Genomic DNA, 9,009 nt, shown 5'->3' on the forward strand with positions numbered 1-9,009 from the left:
GATGATTTGATTGGGGATTGGTCCTGCTTTGAGCAGGGGGTTGGACTAGATGACCTCCTGAGGTCCCTTCCAAGCCTGATATTTTATGATTCTATGTCACTGTGCTGAGCATGGACAAAGTCATTACTGCACATATTCCAGAACAAATAAAGTGCACTGTAAATGTTTCCACCATACCCTCAGGCAAATCACACTCTATTCAGCTAATGTTGGACACTGGCTCAGCAGTATCTATACTACCTGATTCCATCTATTTGGATTACTTTAAAGATGTGCCTCTTACTGAACCCAAACTTCACTTGGTGTGCTATTTGAAAAACCATATTCCAGTACATGGCTGCCTGCCAGCAATAGTTACTTTTGGTGATTGCTGTGTAACTGCAGAGTTCTACATTGTCCACAAAGGCACAGCTATCCTTGGCAGAGATTTATTCACTGCTTTAAATCTCAGGGTAGTTAACGGACGAATTGATCTTCCTCATTAAAGCACTCTTGCGGTACACACACCAGTTTCAGCTGGGACCCAACACCAGGTTGAGGAGAAAGTCGGCTGTGCTTATGGGTTTCTCCATAAAGTTAAAATGCGGAATAATGTGATGCCTGTACGACACAAGTTACGGCACTTACCATTTTCAGTCAGGGAAGCTGTTTCAGAGGAACTCAGAAAACTAGTTCAAAAGGACATTACTGAGGAGATTGACTTCTCAGGAGAGTGATCACTTTAGATAATCTATTACCAGCAGGAGAGTGGGTTTGTTTGGGGGGGGGCGGGGGGAGAGAAAACCTGGATTTGTGCTGGAAATGGCCCACCTTGATTATCATATACATTGTAAGGAGAGTGATCACTTTAGATAAGCTATTACCAGCAGAAGAGTGGGGTGGGGGAAGAGAAAACCTTTTGTAGTGATAAACACCCATTTTTTCATGATTTGTGTGTATAAAAACAAACATCTTCTGTATTTTCCACAGTATGCATCCGATGAAGTGAGCTGTAGCTCACGAAAGCTTATGCTCAAATAAATTGGTTAGTCTCTAAGGTGCCACAAGTACTCCTTTTCTTTTTGCGAATACAGACTAACACGTCTGTTACTCAAACTTCTCAGAATGGGTTTCACCTACAGTAGTGACACAGAAGAAGGGTGGAGGCATTCGCCTTTGTGTGGACTTAAGGGAGCCAAATAAAGCTATTGTGATTGACAGCCATCCTCTTCCTCACATAGAAGAAGTGTTTGCAGAACTCCGTGGAGCAAAGATGTTTTCTACTCTTGATTTGCAGAACGCATACCACCAGGTTATGTTGCCTGAAGATAGCAGAGACCTCACAGCATTTATTACACGAGGGACTGTTTCGTTTTAAATGTGTTCCATATGGTCTTGCATCTGCCCCAAGTGCCTTCCAAAAAATGATGTAATTGATTCTGAAGAATCAACATGGAGTTCAGTGCTATCTGGATGATATTACCATGTTTGGAAATACTTCTGAGGAGCACGATAATAACCTGCAATCTGTACTAAACTGCATCAGCAAAGCAGGCCTCAAGCTCAATAGGTCCAAATGCAAATTTAGACAAACTGAATTCTCCTTTCTGGAGCATACAATTTCACAGACTGGACTAAAACCTGATCCAGATCATATCCTGGCAATTTAAAATGCTCCTCCTCCAACAGATTTGCAAACCTTACATTCCTTCTTGGATCTTACCTCCTGGTATGCAAAATTCATTCCCAATTATGGTTTTGTCATTGAACCATTACGAGAATTACTATGGAGAAGTCCAACCTTAGTGTGGACAATGGCTGCACAAGCTAGTTTTGAAACGGTGAAAGACTTGATTGTACATAGTCCAGTACTTGCACTATTCAGCCCTGCATTGCCCATAATTGTAACTACTGATGCTTCTGATTATGGACTTGGGGCTGTCCTCACACAACTTCATGAGGACAACACAGAGAGGACTGTTGCATTTGCTTCAAGGACACTAAGTAATGCTGAAAGAAAATATTTTACAGTCAAAAAGAAGCACTTACTTGTGTCTGGGCTACTGAAAAATGGAAAACTTACCTGTGGGGCCGCACGTTCAAGTTGCACACAGACCACAGCCCTTTGATGATGTTGCTCACCACGAAAGGACTGGGAAGAGCAGGCTATCATATTGCTAGATGGTCTGCAACACTACTCTCTTTCAATTATGAACTGGAATATAAGCCTGGAAACCAAAATGTGGTAGCTGATTGCCTCTCTCACCTGCCTTTGCTTTCACCAGATGGTCCACCGGAGGATGAGGATGTAGTGGTTGCGCTTATTACAAGCACTCTTACTCCAGTTACAAAAAAACAAATTTCAAGCTGCTTGTTCAGCGTGTCCAATTCAACAAAAACTACAGGAATTTCTGACAAAGATGGCCCAGTAACCATAAAAACCTTGACCCAGTTTTGCTACCTTATTTTAGAGTTTGGGATGAACTTTCTTTGCTTGATGGCTGTGTGCTACGAGGTACATACCGGCTACTTGTGCCAGAAGAATTACAGTCAAAACTCATACACCTGGCACACGATACTCATCAAGGAATTGTCAGAACCAAACAACAACTACAGGATCTGTATTGGTGGCCAGGGATGGACTCTCAAACTGAAGCACTCAAAATCCTGTGTCACTTGCCAAATGCATGATAAGACAGCAGTGACATGTACCCCTCCATTACAGCCTGTTCCTCTTCCTGAATCTGTATGGCAAAGAGTGGCGATTGACATTGTAGGACCCTTTGATACTGCTCCAAGTGACTGCCATTATGCCATCACTTTAATAGACTATTTCAGTAAATGGCCTGAGGTAGCGTTTACATCTCTTCTGCTATAGTAATTAAGTTCCTCTCTTCAGTTTTTAGCAGGGAAGGTAATCCCAAAGAACTGGTTTCAGATAATGGTAGTCAATTTACTTCCCTGTAGTTTGAAACTTTTCTAGCAGAGAGGAACATTTTACACAGAAAGTCACCCCTATATAACCCTAAAGCCAATGGGGAAATTGAACGGTTTAACAGAAGTTTGAAAGAGAGTTTGCAAATGGCTAAACTGGAAGGGCAATTGTGGATACCCTTCACTACTGATTTCTTGCAAGCATACTGGGCTACACGACATGCCACAACACAAAGATCACCCGCAGAGTTACTGCATGGGAAACAGATGAATACTAAACTGAACGTTGCTAGATTGTTACAAGCACGACCTGATGCCCCAACCGAGGATGATGTGAGAAAAACAGTTGAACAGAACCAAGCAAAGTATAAGGCTTTCACAGACAAGACAACCAAAGTTTGAGTGTGGTTCCTTTGTCAGAATACAAAAACCTGGAATTTTACGAAAAGGGGACCATAAATTCACAGCTCCTCTTAAAATCAGAGAGAAGAAGGGACCTTACACTGCTCAACTTTCTGATGGGTGGGTATGGAATACTGATCTTGCACCTGCCTACGCACCAAGAGGAGATTATGCCAACATCCAGTCTGCATGGGATGACTTCACTGTAGTATCAACACAACAAGACATTGCACTGGAACCGGGGCTTGAGAGACGGCCTGTCAGACCCAGACGACCACCTGTCTGGGCTAGAGACTATGTTATGTAATATCTACAGTGTTTTCAGTGTAATATTTCTGCCAACAGTATAGTGTCTTGTTTCATATTTGTTCCTGTGGTTAGAACGTGTATTTTAATTGGGAGAGTTTCTTAAGAGAGGAGGGAATGTGGTGTTTAGATGCTGCTTGTAATTATTAGAACTGGGAGCACTGGCTGTTGGGAGTCTGAAAGGACAGGAAACAGGAAGGAGGGGGGGAAGTTGAGGAGGCAGAGTGAGAACTACTGAGGGTGCAGCAGCAGCTTGGTAAAGAGGTTTCCACTTTAAGAATAAAGGCCTGTTGAAGTTTGTTAGTACCTTGCCTGGTTGTTACAACAACAGGCCGTTTGCAGCGATCGCAGGGCTTAAGGCCTGGGGACCGGGGCATGTCCCGTCCCCTGGCTGAGTCCTGTTTGGGACTAATGAAGAGTTTGAAAACTACTACCAAGGGTAACTATATACAACTACATTACAGGTATTCAAAGTTCACAAAAACAGAAAAGGAATCAACGCTAGCCAAAGAAGCAGACGTTCCAGCACCGTGACTGGCAGCAAGAAGGAACCGAGGATGGAGGGAGCTGGCGGTGCCCCTTATACCGTGCCATGCGGGCTCCACTCCAGAGGGTGCCAGAGCCGGTCCCCTATGGATATTGCTGAGGGAAAAACTTCCAGCACCGGTGCATGTGGCGAGCACGCACACACCTAATATGGAATGGACATGAGCAAGCACTTGAAGAAAAAAGTTTTAATGGAAAATTTTCAACCAGACCTAACTAAAATGCATCTAGGAACAAATAATGTAGGTCACATTTTAACAATGGGGGACTGTATCCTGGAAAGAAGTGACTCTGCAAAGGTCTTAGAGGATAAACAACTAAACATGTGTTCTCAGTGCAACACTGTAGCTGAAAGGGCTAATGTGATCCTCAGAGGTATAAGCAGGGATTATCAGGAAGGAATAGGAGGTGTTCTTACCTCTGCATATGGCATTAATGAGACCAGGATTGGAGATGGTGTCCAGTTCTGGTGTCCACACTTCAAAATGGAAAATTGAAAAATTGGAAAGGGCTCAGAAAAGAGTTACAATGATTGAGTATGGAAAACTTGCTTTATAGTGAGAGACTAAAGAAGCTCAATCTATTTAGTTTATCAAAGAGAAGGTTAAGAACTGACTTGATCATATCTACAAACACCTACATGGGGAGATTTCCAATATTGGGTGGTTCTAATCTAGGAGACAAAAGCAGAACAAGAGCAAATGGTTGGAAGCTGAAACTAGACAAATTCAGACTAGAAATCAGGTATAGATTTTTACCAGTGAGTGTAATTAACCATTGGAACAATTTACCTAGCCATGTGGTAGATTCTCTGTCACATCTCATCTTGAAATCAAGACTAATAAAACTCTCTAAAATATGCTGTAGCCAAAACAGAAGTTATGGGCTTGATGCAGAAATTACTGGATAAATTCCTAAAAAGAAAAGGAGTACTTTGAAGTGATTGAAGTGTTCTCTGACTGGGTTATGAATGTTATAATTTTTGACATCTGATTTGTGTCCATTTATGGCCATAACAGCCCCTTCAGATCCAAGCATCTCTATAATGGGGTGGTACTCACCTCTCACAGTGCCCCTTGGTCAAGTGTGTGGGTGCCTGCAGTTGTTCTTAATGTCTCAGCTCACAGTGCCTCCTGTAGGCCACTGTGCTCGTCAGGTGGGTCTTCAGTGACTCAGCCCTCTGGCCAAGTCATACACAGTCCATATGCAAAGAAACAACCCCATTCTGGGTTATAAATCCAAAATGTCTTGCAGCCTTCCCCAGGCTCAGTCCTTTAAGAATCTAACCAGGCCCATCATGGTACCCCTCCACTGGCAACATCTCTTTAGTTCTTCCCAGGCTCCCGTCCTCAGTCTGATCAACAGGGCCTATCTCAGTACGCTAGTTGGCCAGCTTATATGTGAAAGTTCCTGCTCGGAGATGGAGCAGCAACCCCAGGGCTTCTTCTCTGGACGCTCTTCACCTGCCTTTTAGTACTCTGACCCTTGCTCTCTGGATGGGTCAGTCTCAGTTCAGCCCCCTTCTGGGGGCCTAACAGATCCATGTATGGTCCCTTCCCTGGGCCTGTCTAAACTCCCTTCTCCTCAGGGCACAGTCACTTCCCCAATGGCTGTTGGGGGCTAGGGAGAACCTGGGCCTACCCCCTACTCCGGGTCCAACCCAGGGAACCTCTAAGTAGCAACCACGCACCACATCCCTTTATCTAACTGCATTTCCCTGGGCCACTTCGCGATAGCCCATCTTAACTGAGTCCTGGCAGCTAGTCAGAAATTATTCCCTCGCTTCATCATTAGCAAATACCTGCCCTAGCCCTTGCTGCCCACCAGGTGTACTTCTTGCTTCCCCGGTCACTGCTAGCAGGCTGATCTGTTCAGGCCTTTCAGCTCCTTTTATATGAGCCTGCTGGGCCCTGATTGGCTGCTCCCTGCAGCCCCTCTCATTGGCTCTGTCCCACAAGCTGCTCTACGCAGGTTGGAGGACCTCTCTATTGCTCTTTTCTGGGGCAGGGTGAGGCAGGGCCATGAGGCCTCCAGCAGGGAGTCTCCGGACCTAGTCTATTCTGTCACAATCTCCTAATTAAAAAGCTAGTTTTCAAAAAACAGTGTCACCGTACACGTCAGACATGTATTTAATCAGCAGTTACTCTAATAGCAAATAATCCAGTTATGTAACAATACAAACACTGAAATCAGGCTTCAGTGGACACCACGATCAGGTCAGACTAGAGAAGATCATAGAAATAGATGACCTATCAATGTCCCTTCTAGTCCTACAAGTCCAGTCCCCTGCATGGAGCAGGACTAAGTATTATCTAGATCATCCCTGACAGGATGGAGGTTCTACAATCTCCCTAGAGATAACTAACTACCCTGCCTCGGCCCCTGACCACAGCCCAGCTGCAGCTCTGCACCCAGCCCCGGTTTTTGCCCCAGCCCCAGCTCCAGGCCCTGGACACGGCTCTGTTCCTGCATAATGGACTTCGTGCATTAATATACCGACATCTCAGATGTAAGTTAGATTTCCCCCCTATATTCCCTCATCTCCTCTTTGTGCCTGCTATGATTGCCCACATTCCCCCCAGATTCCAACCCTTCACCCAGGTCTCCATGTTCTGGGCCTACCTGTGGGCTTGTGTCTCCTGCCCAGGTCAAACCTAGTTTAAAGCCCTCCTCACTAGGTTAGCCAGTCTGTATCTGAAGATACCCTTCTTCCTTGATACGTGGACCCCATCTCTGCTCAGCAATTCTCCTCAGAACAACAGCCCATGTTTAAGGATGCCAAAGTACCCCTGGTGACACCATCCACACAGCCATGCATTCACCTCCACCATGTGTCTGTCTCTGCCTAAGCGCCTACCCTTGACTGGATGGATTGATGAGAACACCACCAAACATTCCCTTCAGGCCTTATCATCTGTAAATCTACAAACTCATTCTCGTTCGACCCCAATTTTGGAGCGCTTTCACAAAAGCAAAGAGGCTCCACGGATTGCCATAGCAAAGAAAAGGCAGCCCAAACTGTCCACAGGCTGCCTTATATTATATATATATATGTTGAACAGGAGTGCAGACATAGGGAGTCCTGTGGATGTCACGGAACCAGGGGAAGTTGAGGAATTCATTGTAATTGCACTTGCAATGGCCCAGCATGAAATGGAGCTGATCTCTGGCTCTGTTACAGCAAAGCCAAGTAACTCCTTAAACAATTTTATTTGTGTATTTTAAAATGTTTTTAAAGTAGGATAAAGTGGAGCCCAACACGCAACTATTCATTCCGTTTTTATGTGTTACTGTGGAGTGGACACTGGGGACGGACTATGGCATGGGCACTGACCTGGGACTCAGGAGATCTGGGGGCTGTTCCTAGCTCTGCCATTGATTTGCTGAGTGACATGGACGAGTCCCTTCCCCTCTCTGGGCTTCTATTTCCCCTCAGCCCTTTTTCTATTACCTACCTAAACACATTGTTAAAGCTGAGTGAAGGCTGCCCAATGCTGCTGTATGCCCTTCCCGAAGGTGGAGAGTTAAGGTACACTCCCCATGAAATCTTAACCCTGTCCTCCTTGAGCAATGCTGCAACAGACTTACTAGCACTCTGCCATTAGAGGCTGTGGCTCGCTGCGGGAACAATGCACATGAGCACTGTAGGAAACAATATAATGCCTTTTCTTTGCTATGGCAATCCTTGGGTGTAGGTCAAGCGTAGCGAATGGAAGCTACCTACACCTGGCCACCCCCAAGCACTGAGCCTACTCCACACAAAGCACCCCACACTTACAAAATTCTCCTGCAGATTCTCTGAGACATTTCCTTCACTTTCCCCTCATTAAGCCCATGTCAGCAGTCAGGTGGCAGACAATCTTTGCTGACACAACCCACAGAACTCAGGGCTCAAATGAAAGTCCACCCAGCTTTCATACACAGGCAGGCTGTTTGTACTATTAACAGGGTGAGACACCACTTGATTCAAATCTTATCTAGTTTATAAAGAATTGTGGGAGATGTTGGGCTGCAGAAACAGCAAAATGAATAAATAGGTGATTTAAAATACAGTTTTTACTACAGATTTAGATCAATTTCCCATGGCCTCAGAGACTGGAGATCAACCCATGGAATTTTCATATATTAGAGAGGTCAGGAAATAAGACGTCTTCAAAAGATATCAGATTTAACCAATATGTACATCATTCTTAACTAGTGTTGCCAACTTTCTAATTGCACAAAACCTAATATCCTTGTCCCACTACTTCCCCAAGGCCCTGCCCCACCCCTTCTCTGAGGCTCCACTCCCACTCACTCCAGGCCCCCTCCCTTGATTGCTCACTTTCCCCCTCCCTCACTCACTGGGCTGAGGCAGGAGGTTAGAGTGCAGGAGGGGGTGAGGGCTCCAGCTTGGGGTGCGGGCTCCGGGGTGGGGCCAGAGATGATGGGTTCAGGGCTGGGGTAGGGGGTTGAGGTTCAGGAGGGATACGGGCTCCAGGAGGGGGATCAGGGTTGGGGTGGAGGAGGGGATTCGGGGTGTGAGCTCCAGCCAGGCAGCACTTACCTCAGGCGGCTCCTCAGTGGTGGTATAGCTCCCTGCCTGCCCTGGCTCTGTGCTGCTCCCGGCCAATGGGAGCTATGGAGCTGGCACTAGGGGCAGCACGTGGAGCTTCCTTGATCACCCCTGCGCATAGGGGCTGCAGGGACATGCCGGCCACTTTCGGGAGCTGTAAGGAGCCAGGGCAGGCAGGGAGCCTGCCTTAGCCCTGCTGACCAGACTTTTAACAGCCCAGTCAGCGGTGATGACTGAAGCTGCCAGGGTCCCTTTTTGACTGGGCACTCTGGTTGAAAACCGGACAC

This window comes from Natator depressus, chromosome 15 (genome assembly GCF_965152275.1).
Source record: "Natator depressus isolate rNatDep1 chromosome 15, rNatDep2.hap1, whole genome shotgun sequence".
Lineage (NCBI taxonomy): Eukaryota > Metazoa > Chordata > Testudines > Cheloniidae > Natator > Natator depressus.